The 19354-nt window shown below is 39.9% G+C and overlaps 1 long non-coding RNA gene across 1 annotated transcript in view; it reads left to right on the top strand.

Annotated features, from left to right (window-relative positions):
* LOC119495090 overlaps positions 1-7615 on the top strand; it is an 84031-nt gene extending 76416 nt beyond the window's left edge. The window contains exon 4 of the long non-coding RNA XR_005208345.1: positions 6756-7615. This is a non-coding gene — a long non-coding RNA (uncharacterized LOC119495090). The remainder of the gene's footprint in view (positions 1-6755) is intronic.
* Positions 7616-19354: the final 11739 nt, after the last annotated feature.

Here is a 19354-nt window from a genome sequence, read left to right on the forward strand (position 1 = left end):
AGTGCTGTTGGGAACAAAAAACACTTCCCCATAGGAAAACATCTTCAAGAAGACTCCTCCATATTTTCACAGGTAAGCACTCGATTCAACAGAAGCTCCGGGGTGCCGTCTGAATAAACTTTCATTAAAGGTTTTCTAGTCAAATGGAGGAATTTCAGCTATGCAGCTAAATGAGAGAGGAGGTTTATGAAAGCAACTCACCTTCTCTGCTGCTCAGCATTGTGTTGCTGTCCTTTGTGCGTGCTGATTGCTAAGCAACTCAAAAAACGCCGGCTTATTCAACAGCGGTAATATTTATATTTAAGCTTTTAAGTGTTGCTGTCTCACAGTGGCAGCTTAATGGCTCCATTATAATTATAATTAGTGTGAGAGGGCGTTCCACCAGCAGAAGGTCACCAGCTTGATTACAGGAGGGACCAACGTGTCCGTCACCATCAAAGTAGCCCCAAGCTAAAACACTGCACTCTAATCTGGAGATCACTTTGCAGATTATCAACAATTATTTGTAATTAATTGTCCAAGTTTGACATAACTGAATGTCAAAACTCTTACTGCTGTTTTATTTTGTGAAGAGGTGCTATCGCTGATGCAGCAGAAGTGGATGTTTCTTTGTTGGGCAACAATGAATGAAATAAATCATGGATTAAATGTGTTTTGCTCTCTACCCCTTAAAACATTTTGTTTTCATTACAAAACACAATTTGTCTGTTTTCACATTTTGGAAGCTGGTGAGGGTTCTCGTCCAACAAGGACAACAAGTCCTCTACATGAATGGACTAAATACCTCATTTGTCCTCGTCCTCCAGAACAACACATAGAAGTGTTTTTCCTATCCGACGCCCCCACCAGCAGCACCACATCATTTGTCTCTGCCTTCTAAAACTGTTACAAATTACTGTTGAGAAATAAATCAGCTTTATGATGTGACAGAGCTCTGGTTGAGGTTTGGTTAGGTTTGATGGATTTTTCTTTTTTTCTTTTTTTTGAGTTTCTGCCGGGGGATTTCCGGCGGGTCATGGCAGGCCCGGGGGGGAGATAAAACGTCATGGGACGCATCTAAAATACACAGGGCCTGGAGCTGTTGTGCGTTGTGCTGGAAGACAAAGGGAATCAGTTTATCAGATGCCATTTTGGACGATGACGGTGACTCTGAGTGGTCAAAAAAAACACTTTTAGATTTTGACGGATGCAAAAGAAAATGCATAAAATTGGACCTGATCCGAAAACTTCAATGACGGACAAAGGTTTCGGAGTCGGTGTGTAAATGTGATTGACACAAATGGAGGTTGTATTTATTTTTAAACATGCAACAATTTTGGACAAAAAAAAGTACAGACTTAAGGCACGGTCACAACTGTGCAAATTCAACATTTGCCTCCCGTTTACTCCCAATCTATGCGAGTGAAGGGGCGAGAAAACATTCACTTCCGGTTGTGAAGCAAATTCGCATGTTCGGATTTGTGTGGAGTTCAACTTTGGTGAACTTCCTTATATATCGCATTAGCATGCGATGGTCATTCGCCTGCATTCATGCATGTGTGACCGTGGAATGAAAAGGACTGGGCTGGAACTGGGCGTTCTAGACTGGAGGGAAAATATGGAAAGAAATCGCGAAAGTACATTTAAAGAGGTACTGCACACTTAAACATGTTTTTTTGAGCTGTAAACTAAATGACATGGCTGTCACTGTAATGTGATGAAACACAGGTAACACATTTGTTACAAAATGTTTAAAAAATCAACATTTCATGGGTTGAAAATGGCTCAACACGCCATCTAGCCTACTGTAAATCAGACCTGAACCTCACAAGGCCAAAGTTGACATAAAGTTGACTGGTTAACGCCCTCTAATCATGAGCCAGGGGATGTCACTGAGCAACTCTTGCCTCACACGTCACCCACTTTTTGTCATTTTTTTTTTTAAAACTATGTGGTGGGTGGAGGTAGTCTCAGACCTGGAGGCGAAGTTACACTTTAAAAAAGAAAAGCTCAATTTACATTACATTAGACTGCATTCAAACCACGTAAGAGCAAGAGTAGATATCATCCAAAACTGAGTGTATCCCTTTTAAACAAATGGCTAAAAGCAATATATGTTTCAGAAATGAGACATAAGTGCTAGCAAGAGTTGTAGAGATGCACTTTAGTCTGGAACAGTGTGTTTTTAGCCTGCGGCGGAGGTCGGGTGGTCACTCCTGGTAAACTTTTAGTTCAGGAGTAGATGAAAAGTCAACAGTAGATGACACATAGAAGTGGTGTACATCATCTGAAAGCTGGGAACCTGAAGATTAATTTGAGGTGCAGCACTGTGTGTCAAGTTGTTCTAGTCATGAATTAAAATGTAATTAATTAATTTGGATAAATTGTGAAAGTGCATAAGAGCATAGAACATGATGATATTAGTTTGTGATGGCCATTCCCATGCTCTATTAAGTTGTTGTAGCACAATTTGGGGGTGATACCATTTGTTACACAGATTTGGTGCTAAATTTAACCATTTTTTACCCTATCGAGAATTGATAAAAATGATCAATAATCCCTCCAAAATACCACATTGAGACACCAAGACCTTGAGGAACACCATAAGAAAAAAGCCATGCTGTTATTTGGTATCAAAAACTTTTGATATTTGAAGATTCCTTCACATATTTTTGGCGATTGGAAACCTCCTTATTGTCAATATAGCTAGGAAACCCATCCATCCCTCTGAATGCTCTAGGTCTCTAGTTTGTGGTTGTAAAGTTTCATGAGGTTGTGATTATCCTAGAGGTCACCACAGGTCATTTTCTACAGTGAGGTCAAGTTTAAAAAAATGGGACTACTATTGGGACTAACATCATTACACATGAATACAGTTGGTCTCATTGGATCCACAAGACTCTCAGCTTTCCAGCCATACCCAATTTATGCAATTCAAGACTGTTTAGGGACCTCAGTATGCAGAAATATTCAAATATAACATTTTTAGAATAGGCAAAAATAACACATTTATACTGCATTAAAAAAAACGACATGTTTTTCTGCCTCAAACTGCATGAGATTATCATAAAGTGGGCATATCTGTAAAGGGGAGACTCGTGGGTACCCATAGAACCCATTTTCATCCACTTAAATCGAGGTCAGGGGTCAAGGGACCCCTTTTGAAAATGGCCATGCCAGTTTTCCCTCGCCAAAATGTCCCCTGACTTTGGAGTGTTATTAATCTGCTGCCGCCTCTTTCACAAAGGTGTCGAGTATATTTAGAAGTCAACCACATAATGATGATATAAAATAATTAAAGTCTCATTCTTCCCCGTGTGTATCCTTACTTATCTGTGGTAGTATATCTAATTGTTCTCTGTCAGTCACAGAAGAAACGACAGAGACAAGGTCATTTCATGTGAGAGGTACAGAGATCTTAATTAGGCCTTTGACAGTCAAGTAGCGTGCGGCAGACTTCAGCTGTCATCTAAACCCTGCTCCGGTGTCACTAAGATTGATTGTGATGGTGTAATTATTAACTGGGTTACTCAGAAGGCATTTTAAATAATGGTTTCCCTCCTAAGAGAGTCAGTGTCCTGCCTCTGCTTTTGTAGGACTTTAGAGTGAACTGTCCCTTCATTTTTAATTGAATTATAATAGTAATTTTGTCAGAACATGTTGCATTGTTTTGATGATGCTTATGTGAATAATTAGTGTTGCAGAATTCAGGCTCTAGAAGTTCTCAGAAAGTAAAAGTTATCTTTAGATGGGATACTGAATGTACAGCTAGTAAAAAGGAAAGGAAATAAAATGTTATATGACCATGCAACGTAAAATAAAAAATGAATTTTTGATGAGATTCTTTTCCGAGAGATGCTCAGGAGGAGTTCCCATAATTGATCAAGATATTTTGAAATTATCACCATGGGATGGATGTTCTGACCTCTCTCTCATTCTTGGAAAAAGTAAGTGGCAAACTCCCATTGTTATGCACTTCAGGATTCAGATGGATCTGAAAGTGTCTGCATCTTAAAGTGGCTCCGGTGTTTTAATTTAATGTCCCCGCTGTGGCAGGAAATAGGGCTGTGGGGACCGGAGCTGTCACACACTCCGATGCAAAATGAATGCAGGTATGATTGTAAATCTGTCTCACCAGAACATTCAATTATGTTTCATTTCATTGCACAATGTGCTTTTGGGTGGATAGCTATATTCCAATTCAAAACAATATATCATTTACACATTTATTTATTTACAGTTCATTTTTAATATTATATGTCAACACAGTCTCACGGCAGTTTGTGAAATAGTCACAAAATGTAATCTATTTGATTCGTGTACATACTGTAGACACGAATTTCCCATTTTTTGTGACGCTCAGCATGACTTTCAACAACGTATTTTTAGTGTGTTTTCCAGCAACAAGTGACATATGTGTCAATTTCCACTGCAGTCTTTTCAAAATAAAATTACTTAGGTTTAGGAATAGATTGTGGTTTGGGTAGTGGGAAAGATTGTATTTATGTTACGCCACACCGGAATCTCTGTAAGTTAGGTACGCAAGTTACGTGACAAATAAATTAATTTTGACTATTCAAGGCTATTCAAGTACTTCGTACCTCAAAATAGATATGTCCGCTGAGTTAGAGACGTCTCTTTCCCAATGTAAGTCTATGGGAAAAAGTATTTTTGGGCCCAATGACATCACGTAATGGACACGGAAGTCGTAGTGCCGCTGTTTGTCCACTACGAAAATTTGCTTCAAAGCCCGGCGCTCTTCCTTGGGGCTTGTTGACGTCCAATTCCTACAATCTATGACTTCACCCAATCATTTTGCTCATACATCAGCTGAACATACGTTATTGAACATTGCAAGTGGCAGAGTGCAGGTCGCTGTGACGCTGTGATTTACACATTAATAATGTGATGGAATAATTGATACACAAGTTATCTTTGGAAGGAAGAGGTCCGGAGCTGATGATGTCTTACAAAAGAAGGTTTATTGAAGCTTGATCAAGGAGAATTGTCAGGTCTCCACAATAGATGCTCTCTGCGTGAAGGGCCTCACAACTCTGCCCTTCCTCCCTGGTGCTCAGTGTCTTACCCCTTATCATGTTTTGACTTACTCCGTTCCTTTGGCATCTCTGACCCTGGTTGCCCTAGCGACTGGCTCTATGGTCTCCACTACAGGCACAGCTGTACAGATAACGGTGGCTCCTCTAGACAGGACTCCAACCCAAGAATGTCAACAGAGGGACACTCTGACAAACACTCTGACCTTTCTACCAATAAGAGAGGAATTGATGGAAAATTCCATCACAAATAACAGGAATGTTATTTTCTTCCGTCACAATGTCACTTGTGTGACAACAACACAAACTGGACACCTGTTCCTTGAAAGCCGTGGTAACAAATTTAGCCAATAACAAAATGTTCACTAAGGTTTGTTCAAGGTTTTGACCTCTATTAAAAATTAAAGATACATGCAATTGAAAACATAACTCACCCTTGAAAATGTATGTGGGAAGATGTGACCTTGAGTGTAAGGTTAATGTATCTGCTCTTCAAACTCCTCACTGCACAGCTCCAAATATCAGACTAAAGCCCGTTGCCACTGAAAATCTTCATGGGATTCAAGTTTTCCAAAAAATACCAGAGTTATGGCAGAAACGGGTTTCTGCGAACATGGAGAATTAATGACAGCATCTATTATTTACAGAACACAGCAGCTCAGTGTCCCTCCAAACTCTCTGCCTGAATATTGAAGAAACACAAAGAACAGCGGACAGAACATTTCCTGTCAAAACACTACACGACCCGAGGCAGCCCACAGGACCCGGCGTGCAAATATCACAAATGAATAATACACACAGCATTGATACGCTGGTACATCGGCAGAGAGGAGAAACAAAGGAAACACAATTATCTGGAGGGGATAAAAGTGTAAGAGTCATGTGAGGCCTTGATGCATTTACTATAATTTGAAAGCACTTTATGATGATTACAGAACATTGTGTGTTATCACGAATTTACCTTTTTTTTCCCCGTGACGCTCAGCACGAATTTTAACAACACGCACAGGTCAATTTCCGCTCCAGTCTTTTCAACATAAAACTACTTATTTAGGTTTAGGAAAAGATGGTGGTTTGGGTTAAAATAACTCCAGAAGTGCCGTGACTTAAGGACAGAGGTTACATGGCAAATAAATCAACTTTATATATATCCTTTATTTAACCAGGTAAAAAACTCATTGAGTTTAAAATATCTTTTCCAAGAGTATCTTTTCCTCTTGGCCAGGTCGGCCAAGAGGGCAGCACAGACTTTGACTTGTGGTTTCCCACAGGATACAAACACCGGTCTCCTGGGTGAGAGTCCTGTGTTTTTTGACCCACCGATCCACTCCGACCTCCTCCCTACATGGCGTTTTCCGCTCTTTATACTTCCCAGTTCACTATTACGTGGATTACATACGAACTGATTTCGTGCTGACCATCGTGAAAAAAATGTCCAGTTCGTGTCTATGTACACAAATCAATACATTAGTTTCCGTGCATATTTCACGAACTGCTGAGCAACTGGGCTGCAGTGCAACAGCATTGCTTATTAATGTGTTTTTAATAGTTTTTGGACAACGACGGAGCTCAATGGCACAGAGGCAGAAGATATATCAGGCTTTGACTTGTAGGAACAATGTATTTTTAGTCCTTTAGATGAGATTTGTTAACTAGAAAACATCACTAGACTTATTTTTCAGCAAACCATCTTTTTCCTTTTCTTTTTTTTTTCCGGAGCAGCAGTGGACGTGGTGAACTTGTGTGTCTCCTCACACTGTTATGTCTGGCGACGTGCGATCCTGCAGCAGAGCTGCTGGCTGAAACATTTATGCGACGACGACAGAACAAACCCTGAGACGTGGCCGAGCTGTGTTGTGACCATGTCACAGCCGTGTTGGTCCTGTGTTATTTCAATGTTATTGTCACGTTGTATTGCATCTGCCTTTCTCTGTGGCACACACACTCACACACTCACACACACACACACACACACACACACACACACACAACCAGACGTGACAGTAGCTCTTTCCTTGTGCTGTTGTAATCATGAGGACATTTGCATGCAGCAGACTCATTCATTCCCTAAAACCCTGAAGTCAAATCTTAATAATTATCTTCACTGACCTAGAATCTCTCTCTCTATCACACACAGACACACACACACCGACACACGCACACACACACACACACACACACGCACACACGCATGCTCGTCTGCAGCAACAGCAGACTTCTGCTCTTTCTGCTATTTTTGGCCATAATTAATTCATGAAGGATGCTGTGTTTTACATCTCTTAGCGATGGTCGCCGGTCACGTGACCTGGCAGCTCAGGCAGGAATCGCGGGTGCAAAGACACCGGACAGCTGGCCACTCTGCGGGATGTGTGCATTTATAGCATTCGTGTGAGACTCCTTGTGTCTGTTCTCTTTGCAGGAATTACAGAATATCCACATTTGCATTTATGCTTTTGTGTGTGTGTGTGTGTGTGTGTGTGTGTGTGTGTATTTCTAAGAGGTGAGCCACTGGGGAGGTAAGCTCAGCCAACACATGTGGTGCACTTGATTACATAAGAGCAAAGAGTGATGTTGCAAAAGAAGGAGGAGGGAGGAGAGGAGAAAAGATGGAGGATGCTGGAGAGACTGGAGGGTAAACAAACACTGTAAAGAAAATGTAATTTAAGGGCTGCAATACTTGTAAGGTTTCATCAGCATACGTAATGTTGTATACTATAAAAAAAAAATCAGAGGATCTTTGTAGAGAAAGCTGTCTCTCTCTCTCTCGCTCTCCCTTTCTCTGGATGGTTTTGGAAAGAACAAACTTACTTTTGTAGCAGTGACGCATTTTTGCTGCTCAAAAAAAAAGGAACAGAAAAACAGTCCATTAAAAGGAGCCCAAGATGTGAAGCTGTTTTTAAGTAGGAGGAAAACTTTGCGGTGTCATACAGTGCCAGTGTCCCAACATCCAGCAATAACAATAAGACTCAAAAACTTCCCAATAAAAGCATCAAATCCACAAAAGTTAAATGACTAGAAAATTGTTTTTCCTCTTGGCTTAAATATTTTACAAATGAAAAAAATAAATGAGGAATGACATGTTTATGTGAGAACACTTCTTTCCAATTTCCAAGTCCCAAGACAGACATAAAAACATGTTACACCAAATTAGCTAACTGTTGGAGTTACCTTTTTAAAGGACCGGTGTGTAACATTTAGGGGGATCTAATTGCAGAAATGGAATATAATATTAATAAGTATGTTTTCTTTAGTATATAATAACCTGAAAATAAGAACCTTTTTTTCTTAGCTTAGCTGTTTGTATCGACATACGGAGCGAGTCCTCTTTATGGAGTCTATTATATTGGCTGCCCTTACAAAAAAGAAGTTTATTCAAGTGTGCTATTAGTATACTTCTTTTAAACCTCAAATAAGACAATACAGTTGTTTACTTTTTATGTATTTATACTTAACAAAATTATACTTAAGTATACTTAGCTTATACCGACAAGTATACAGAAAAGTCCAAGTATACTTGGCTTATACTGAAAAGTTTACTAGTTTAAGTATATTTGGCTAAGCACTATAAGTTCACTGAAAGAAAACTTGTAAGTATACTTGCAGTAAAAACGATTAAACTAGTAGTTTACTGAGAGTATACTTTAAAGTGTACTTTCATACACTAAAAAGTATATAACTGGTAAACTAACAGTATATCTATAAGTTCACTTGTAGTATAGTTCATATTATAGTTGCAGTACAAAATACAACTTGGATGTGAACTAGTTGTGTACTCAGAGTTTACTACTCTTACATTTAAAGTATACCTAAAAGTATACTTTTATAAACTAAAGAGGGGGCCAATTTAGTCCTAAGATGTATTGAAGTAGTAGATTTACAAGTACACTACTAGTACATTGATATTAGTATGCTTATTACGTAAAGTATAAGATAAGATAAGATAAGATATTCCTTTATTAGTCCCACAGTGGGGAAATTTGCAATACATGGGATTATACTTGAACTATACTTTTATGAAGTTTACTTCATAAAATAAACTCTAAAGTATACTTTTTTGTAAGGTAGTCAGTCTCTCTACAGTTCGTCCACTTCAATGTCCAGATTGTCAGGTCATTTTACATGAATATTCATGTTCCCCTGAGGATGATTCCTAATGATGTTAGTGACCTCCTGACCTTCAGCCCAGCGTCACGATCAAGCCATCATTTCCACCTAAATACAAAGCCATGAGCCGGTAACCTGAGGACAGTCTCTTCATGTTTAGCTCTAAGAAAAGCAAAAAGTATCACATAATAAGGACAGCTTCTAGGACAGCAGCGCTGTTTCTAAGTACCACTGCTTTTGTAGATATTATAATTGTCCCTAAAACACTTGGAATGACCAGCTTTGATTCCAAACAGCATCATAACACTCTCTGAGAGAGTGTTATTCTCACTGCGGCGCTAACAAACCAGGAAAAAAAGGGATCTTGTACATTTGAATATCAGAGGGAAACTCCCTCATTCATATTTGTTATTTTTCTCAGCCCCTAAAATTAGAACCAGGAGACTCTGAAATGGTAATTCAATATGTGTATCACGCTACCGCAGACTTCGACACTCGTGTTAAGTAGAGCATCGTCTCGGTTATGTAACCACGTCTGTCAGTCAGTCCCTCAGTCATTAAAATAACAAATCAAATATTGAAGAGTGAAGGAATCAAGAGGGCAAAGGAGGCACATCCTACCGAGAAATGTCCCATGGTCACCAATGTTAGAGAGCTTTTTCTGAATGTGTTAAATTTTTAGTTTTTATCTTTACTGTGTGGAAGGTTGACTGAGCACCCTGCTCATTTTCATCATGCAGTTTACACACATTCACACCTCACAGCCGCTGAGTGCAACCGGTCATAAAGCGTGAAGTGCCTCAGCTTGTGTGTTACCGTGGTTTATTTAAATCAAGCTCTTAAGAGGTGACATGGCTTCTTCACAAACTCCATTTCGGACACCTCTTTAGTGTAATTTTTTAATAGACATGTGGTTAACGTTACATACGTGACGCAAGTTAAGTATGTTATGTTACTACTTGGTTTAGGAGAAGATCATGGTTTGCTTTAAAATAAGTTTGTTACATAACTTCAGTTACGCGCTCAAGTTAAAGGGGCTAAATGTGAGATTGGGAGCATTTCTATTGCTTCCGTATACGGCTCTCAACATAGGGAGATCAGGTGTCCCACTGTACGAGTGACTGCACAGCATTTTTATCCCTTGTCCCACGTCCCACATATTGAGACACATTTTCACCGGCTCTATTTTTCAAAAGTCAAACCGCTGCAGGACAGATGCTTTTTTAAATTCTGGCTTTTATCCAATGGCTGTGAAGAAAGCAGGGAAGGCTGTCATCATCACGGTGCTGTATTTGCTGTCAAACTGCGCACACGTGGGTCAAGTGCAGGTTAACATTTCACCGTCTTCACTACGCTTCGACCAACGGAGAAAATTGCGAGTCACTGCAAAGTCACAAGCTGTGCAGATTTAGGCGGAATATGATGGAAAAGAAAGAAGAAAGAAAAGGAAGAGCAGCTACAACAAAGACTGTGAAACCGTGATTCTCCGAGATTTTTTTGACATTTGGCAGTTATTTTTCAATTTCACACGGAGGCAATACGTCATTAAGCGACACAGTTCGTGTGAGTCTCACAAGAAAAGTGCGGCTCAAAAGGGGACGTGCCGATCCATGGCAGCATTCGGGCAAAGCATAGAGATGCAGAATAGACATTCAGAATAGACATGTATATTATTTAAGGTAGATAGACATCATATCAAAATTGTAGACTACCTCTCTGCCTTGGTAACGTGTCCCACATTGTCCCACACAAACATACTCTTTGTCCCACATTTGGTTTGTTGGGATCTGGTCACCCTATTGCAGCTAACAGCGCAAACAATAGCAACACTGTCGACAGAGCTAAAAGAGTCAACCTGGGGGGAAACCGGAGGGTGGGTGCTACGTTCTGCAACGGCACCGTCGGTTTGGACGGCGTTATCAGCTGTAACCGCCGTATGAGAGCAGAGCAGAGCGGCGGCCGTGAGCTAGCCAGTGGTGCACGCTCACATGCGCTCACATGTACAAGCATGTGTGGTCAGCCCGGCGATGTAAACAAAGCACGGAGAAGGTCAGATTACAACACACACAGAGTGAGAGTGACATCATCCTCTGCTCAGGTAGACATTACTCCTCTATATCTTTACATTGCAAAGAGTTGTTTGCTGCTATACTAATGTTGTGGATATCGTATAGAGAACCTTTAAGGAGGTTGCATAAGTTAAGTAGGTTAGGTACGTTATGTAAGTTAACTCACATACGTAAGTTAAAATAAGTTAGTTTCATGCACAATAAGCGTCTCCTGGGTGAAAGTCCTGTGTTTGCTTTACTCATACATCCACCTCAACCTCCTCCCTACGCAGACTTTGCTGCTCTTTATACTACTGTAGATCACCTGACTTCCTCCTTTACTCCCGTCCGGCCACTAAAGGCAACCCTGCACGTCGAAAACTGACCCTAGAGGGGTACATACGTGGGAGTGAGAACGCTCTGTTTTGGGGGTCTAGTTGCTTTCTTCAAAGTTACATTGATGGTAATTGTCTTTTTCCTCACCCAGATATAAAAATTCAAAGCGCTCCCTGGTGCTGTTGGCCTCTGACACAAATTATGTTGGCCTCTGACACGTATTATGATGAACAGCAGGACGACTGAATCGTTTTACCCCAAGGGGGAAATAATAACTTTATTCTGTCTGTATCATTTTTTTAAATCAATAAATTCTCAAGGACACACCAGAAGAATGAGACTCTACACATAAAAACAGATCATCATTATTTAATCCACTCTCAGATCTGACAACACTTTCAACTTGTGATATGTGACCAAAAGAGAAACACTTTTCACTGAGGTATCAGAGGCCTGAAGGTGTACCAGCAACTACAGTTGCTGTTTAAAATGTGTCATGTTACCTAGAAAAATCAAAGGCCTTACCGTCCCAACGACACAAGGCTTTTATCCAGGAGGCCGCTGTTTGTGTCCAGTGCGTCACGTTTTACGTTCACTTTACAATCAGCTGATCGACCACGTCAATTCACATTTTCACTGTACAAACGTAGTAATTTTAAGCCCAACCATGTTGTTTTTTCCTAAACCTAACTATGTGGTTTTGATGCCTACATTTAAGCAAGTTTTTTTGTTTAATTCACAACATTTATTGACGCCAAGGGGTCTGGCAAAGCGTCAGTATGTGACAAGGTGGGGTGAGAACATGTTTGGCAAAATCTGGCATCTGCTTCTGCTTTCTTATATTTCCCAGAATGCCTTCTGACAACCTCTAAAGGGGGCGACTGTGGCTCAGTGATAGAGCGGGTTGTCCAGTAATCGGAAGATAATGGCAGCGGTTCAATACCATCTGTGTGTGAGTGTGTGTGAATGAGCATTAGTTTAGACCCTGATGGGCAGGTTGGCACATTGCATGGCAGCCTCTGCCATCAGTGTATGAATGTGTGTGTGTGTGTGTGAATGGGGGAATGCTGACATGTAGTGTAAAGCGCTTTGAGCAGTCGGGAGACTAGAAAGGCTCTTTTTCAATGCATGTGAAGATACTGGTATCATATGAGACTAAAAAAACCTAATGTCATAGTAGCTTGTTGAGACGCTCCAAACTTACGCTAAAATTTGGCGAGGAAAAGCTGGCATGTCCATTTTCAAAGTGGTCCCTTGACCTCTGACCTCAAGATATGTGAATGTAAATGGGTTCTATGGGTATACCCATGAGTCTCCCCTTTACAGACATGTCCACTTTATGATAATCACATGCAGTTTTGGGGCAAGTTATTGTCAAGTCAGCACACTGACACACTGACAGCTGTTGTTGCCTGTTAGGCTTCAGTTATGATTTGAGCATATTTTTATGCTAAATGTAGTACCTGTGAGGGTTTCTGGACAATATTTGTCATTGTTTTGTGTTGTTAATTGATTTCGAATGATAAATGTATACATATATTTGCATAAAGTAGCATATTTGTCCACTCCCATGTTGATAAGAGTATTAAATAATCGACAAATCTCCCTTTAAGGTTCATTTTGAACAGATAAAAAATGTGTGATTAATTCGCAATTAATCGCGATTAAATATTTTAATTGATTGACAGCCCTAGAACAGATATATCCTCAATCAATTGTTCACTGCATAAAAACCAGGTTGTGAAAATGCAGCTAGGATGAAGCACAAAAAGCACGTATGTAGTCAGCATATACTGTATAGTGCCATGTTTCCTCTGGACCATTGGAGTTGTGTGCCCTCAGGGAAAAGGTTTCTCTTTTATATCCAATTTTCTTTAGATTCCACTTGAAACTACCTATTTAATAGGTTTCAGTTAATGGATAGAGTGGATAAGAAAGGACACATAAAAAAGGAGTTTAATGATACATTTTATTTGTTAATGCTAAACCCAAGATTACATTACAAAACATGAGCTGACACACAGGAGGCAAAACAGTAGCCTAAGCTCTTTCAAGCTTTATTGTTAAGAGTTAATGCATTTACGGTATAGATCTTTTATTGGTCTTTTTTGGTGAAAGTTATTTGTTTTTGTTTGACTTTGTATTTTATGAGCTCCGTGACTATGACTATGGCCTTTTGTTTGGAGAAAGGAATTGCATTAAAAAAGCAAGCAAAGGCCTCTGAATGCAGTTTTGTACATTGATGTTACATTTTAAAGGGAAAAGGTAAAATTATTACACTTAGTCATTGCCAGAATATTGGCTCATTGTATGACTGGTTGACACCAGATGGTCAATGGCAACCAGTGATGCAGAAACAAGACTTGGATGTGTACAGACATTGGCATTAATGATGGAATATTTTGTTTTAAGTCAAATAGAGAAAAGGTGAAAGGTGTGGGGCCAGTCTGGCAGAAGAGAAAACAAAAACACAGATGGCAATTCTGCAAGCAAGAGACTAGAGTCTTACACCAGAACAAGTGGCAGCATTGGTCACCATCCTGTTCACGTTTGCCTGACAAGCGACATCTTGTGGTTGTGAGAATTATGATTCTCAGGAGCAGAAGGGAAAAGGTAGCATGGCGAGGTCAGGTGGAGGATTCGACCTCCATAACAGTAAAGAAATATGTTTCATGAAGAGAGGACGAACAAGAGAAGAGTGAGGAGTGTGACGTACTAAACTGCACTTGCCAGGAAAATTGATTTTATGTGAATAATCCTCTTTCTCAAGGACATGATGACAATAAAAATGACAGATTGACACATAATGATAACCGGCTTGTTAGCATATTGTCATTTCCTGCGTACCTTTTTCCTGGGGAATCATTCAGCTTTTTTAAAAAAACAAAGGTAGGGTAATCTTGCTGGCCCAAAGGAGAGCCAAGCCAACACGTTCTCACATCAGCACGTCACATACTGACACTTTGTCAGACCACTCGGCGTCGCTTTACAAAAGCCCACATATCGTCTTTTACAGAGGTTGTGTTCTGCTCTGCATTGATTGATTTATTTAGTAGCAACAGTTGTGCAATGCCTCCTGAGTGTTGCTGGATTTTACTTGGTTCAAAAGAACTTTCAATGTAGTCTAGAAATGGGCTATACAAACAGAAAATCTGTTATAAGCCAGTTTGCCCGGACTACAGCGTTCTCCGTCAATACTGGACCAATGTAGCTGTTCCTGTTATTCAGTTAGACACAAAAACATGGGAAATAGGGTTGAAAAATACAGAAATTACCCTTTAATAATTATATAGGCCTACTATTTAATAATACACCATAGTTTATTGGTTGATTTATATCTTATATTAAGAATCTGAATCTGCAAAGTAACTAATAAGTATTTATTTCCCTCTGAGATGTAGTAGAGTAGAAGTATAAAGTTACATAAAGTGGAATTACTCAAGTAAAGTACAAGTACGTCAAAATTGTACTCAAGTACAACAAATTGGTCAAATCTTTTGAGTACCGGTAGATGCTACAATAGCATCAGTTATATCAGAACTGGAGAGTATTTCTTCATTGAAAAAAGAGCAGAGAAAGGCAGTTTTTTGCTCTTCTTCCGATTGGCTTTGGCAAGAGTTTGATTGACAGATGGTTCATCCAATCATTTGCCAAGTATTTTTTTCCAAACAGTTTCCAATGACGGCTTCTCATATGGTTCTGTGCAACAAACCTCATCTAACAGCTCGCTGTGACTGTTCTTTCTTGTTCAATTACCCCCTGCAATATTTTAAACTGATCCGATGTCAAAAAATGACAAAAAAAAAAAGTCTGTTTCCTGTAGCTGCTTTAAAATAAATCCACCAGCAGTAAGATGTTCTAATTTCATGCAACCTAATACAGCTGTGATACGTCTGTAGCAGATTTTAATGAGATGAAATGACAAACAGAAATGCTGGTTTACATGCTGCATCATTTCCTGTGAATCCCCTCGTGCGAGTGAAGTCAGTTTTAATACATCACAGGAATGGCAGACCCCGCCACTAACAATAAAAGCTGCTATATAGAGAGGTACTAAATATGTTTACACTAAATGGCTATTGCAGTAAAAATGCCGACCATAAATACAATGAAAGCCTCTTATGATCTGCCCGGGTTAAATTGATATACTATAAGCGGATGATTGTTATAACTGATTTATTTTTCTTTACTTCTCATGCAGATGACCATCTAATTGACATTTTTGTATTACATGAATATAAAGTAATGAAACAGACAACTGAATTTAACTGAATTGTATTGACTGTTTCAGAATACAGTACAGCTATTTTAAGGGAAGCTTCAACCACAAGCCGTCTCCATCTCTAGCAGCCACGACTGTTTCTCGATGTTTGACTAGACGACACAAGGTAGACTGAGGAACACCAAGTTTCACTGCTGCATCTCGTTTGCTGGGTTTTGGCGGTTTGTCATAAGCTTTGATAAGAATCATTTTTTCATTGAAAAAAAAAATATTTTTTTTCCCTTCATGATTTCAATGTGCACGCCAGATGCAGACAGGGCACTGCAAAGTATCAGAGTAAAAATAATAGAATTACCATAGTAACAAAATACAAATTAAATTAAAATAATTTCCTATTTTGTTAATTAAAAAACAGCTTCATTTAGGTGGCATTATGTCTGTTTCAAAATGCATCTGCTGTACACAGTGAGTGGTACATAAACACAATTTTTAGGATTCAGGGTTTCATTGTTGGTGCAAAGATGGGAAGGTGCTCCTTTAATGGCAACTAGATGTCAAATCTAAGAAAAAAAAAGCTGACTGTATTGAAGAGAAATGGAAAACTCCAGCTTCTCTCAATATAGTCTGTAATTTTCTCCACGAATAGTTTTGGTTGTGATTTTCTAATAGATTTTCTTGTGTTTGACAGCATGTGAGTGAAGTTTTGAAGTCGCTGATGTATTCGCCACTTTGAAAAACCTTTTCAAACTTGACAACATAAACATCCTAAATGGGCCCCTTTGTATTTCCTGTTCCAAAGGTTGTTAACGCAGTAGCTGTCAGGAAGTAAACTTGGACCAAAGATGTTGCCCTAGCAACAGAACGGCAATGAAAAGGTCTGTAAAAAGTAACGGTAATGGCATCCAGAGGAGTCCTTTGTATGCAGTGAGAAGAAGTAAACAGAGCCCAGATGCTCTCAGACAACAAGATTAATACTACTGTGGTTTTCTATGTTTCCTGTTTTGTTTTGTTTGATTTGATCTGATGAATTGTAAACAAACTCAAGCTGTGACACATTTGTCATGGATGAGCAATAAAGATGAGCGTGTATCTCATAACACAGCCTGTCATAAAAGAATGAAAAGCCGGAGATCCAGAGAGAGAGAGACAGAGAGAGAGAGAGAGTTTGCTGAGGGAAAAGAGGGGGAGGGATGCGACTATTCTTTTGGGCTCAATCCAAAAACGACTTTTTGGTTGAGCCTCTGGAAATAGGATCTTCTTCAAGGGCAAGGCGAGTTTAGGGAGATATATTTGGGCAAAGAATCCAGAGCCCACAATCATACCCCCGAGCAAATCCTACAGTTTATTCAACACACTATGGCCAAAAGTACGTGGACCCTGGAGCCCTATGCCCATATTTGATTGTTGAACATGTCGTTCCAAAACTCTCTTTACATGTTTCAGGCTTTTGAACATATTTTGGAAACTGGCTGCAGCAATTTGTTCCCATTCAAACACGAGAGAATTAGTGAGATCCAACACTGATGTTGGGTGATCAGGTCTGGTTCTCAGTCGGCGTTCCAGTTCATCTAAATGGTGTTGGATGCAACACATTCTCACTCCCAACTCAAATACCTCCACTTGGACAGTGCCCCTCATGCATTACTATTGGACGTGTCAGGGACAACGTGTCAATAAACGCTTGTTACACGCATGGTGTCCTTTCAAAATAAAATTCTGTTTTCACAGGAGTTAGGTTTAGGCAACACAACCACTGAGTTGACGTTAACTTCACTGACTTAACGACTCACTTGACTACATCACCAGAAGTGGTGTAACTTAAGTACGGTCGTTACGTGACAAAAACGACTTAGTTAGGTTTAGGAAAAGACCGTGGTTTGGGGTATAATAACACAACATTGACTTCTGGTTTCACACGGGTCACAAACGCCAGTCTACTAGGTGAAAGTCCTGTGTTTTTAGACCCACCTGTCCACTTCGACCTCGTCCAAACGCGGCCGCTCTTTATATTTCCTCATTCACAATTACGTGGGTTACACACAAATTGATTTTGTGGAATATACACAAATTACAGTGCTTTTCCTTTTCGTGTATCAGACCAGTCTGACCGACTCACGATACCAATGACTGATGTGACCAAGTAAGTCAACATGGGACATGAACAGCAGCCACCTTGGTGAAAGTCCTGTGTTTGTTTGTTGTTGTTGGTGTTGATGTCAGTGCTCTGTGCAGACATTGTCATGTTGAAACAGAAAAAGAACCTACCCCAAAGTGTTGGGGCTATTGAATTGTATGCCGTAAAATGAAGAGAGCGGCCTTTCTCCAACTGTTTAGATTATTTAAGCCCCCATGCACTCCAAAATACAATTTTCGTTTGACCTTTACCATACAGATTGATGTATGTGCAGAGTTTTACACTAGCTGTTTTCACATTCATCTTGCTGAAGGAGGAAAATCTCTTTGCTCATCTTAAATTTCAATTAAAGACATGCAAGTATGAGCAGGATTACGTGACGTCACAACTAGTTTGGAAGCCAATCGTGGTCCAGTTTGTGCAGAAATAAATGCTGCAGCTCCTCAACACCAACAGAGGTTTCCTGTGTCTTGTTTCCCGGCATCTGAGTGGAGTGACGGGGGTTAACTCCGGAGCGAGTAACTTTATCGACTCCGGCCCAAGCAGGAGAAGTTAACACAGTAGTTCGTCCGTTCTGGGCTACTGTAGAAACATGGTGGCTGGCTCCGTGGAGAAGACTGCTCCCTATGTAGATATAAACGTCTCATTGTGAGGTAACAAAAACACAACAACTATTTTCCGGTGATTAAACACTAAAGAAATCATACTTATTAATATTTAATTATTATTAATATTATATTCCATTTCTGCCAATATATCCCCCTAAATGACACACTGGCCCTTTAAAGTTTTAGAGTTCTTTTAATGAATACTAAACTATTTAGATTTACCCATTGGTCTGATGTGTTCACATGACTAAGTGAAACTTACTGCAAGTGAGATTCATATTTTTAATATTGCCACTAATGAGCAACGGAGAGCTGTACAAAAGAAAACATGAGACAATGGCCATTAAAAGCTCCTTAACCTCCTCCTCCTCATGATCCCCCTTGCTGAAGCTTTCATCCAGCAGAGAGGCAGGTAATCACACATGATTTGTTTGGAGGTATTTGAGGGTCTGTTCATATGTAAATGAGGTTTTTAGGGATGGAAGGTGAGACTATTACAGCCACAGCAGCCCTCAGAGTATTGTTTATGGCCATGTTGAAATGTAGAAGGTTCTCAGCCAAAAGGTCAGTCCATGATGATTCACATTCAGAGTTGATTTATGAAACGCAAAAGGGCAGCTGGCAAGGTTTTAAGAATCCCAAAAACTCACCATTTCTTCATATGTTGAAGAGAATCTACGCACAAATGTCGAGCTTTTGGTTCATAGCTTGATCTGGTCCTGCAGTCGAGAGGAGATCATAACCGCTGCGTCTGTGACACATTCTGCCCCAAACACATGGGCTGTATTTATCAAGCAGACGCACCAGACTGGAATTGCAGTTTTTCGTGTCATTTGTGTTTGCAAGGCGATGAGCACTGAAGGGAGGAA

This window comes from Sebastes umbrosus, chromosome 10, assembly GCF_015220745.1.
Source record: "Sebastes umbrosus isolate fSebUmb1 chromosome 10, fSebUmb1.pri, whole genome shotgun sequence".
Taxonomy (NCBI): Eukaryota; Metazoa; Chordata; class Actinopteri; order Perciformes; family Sebastidae; genus Sebastes; species Sebastes umbrosus.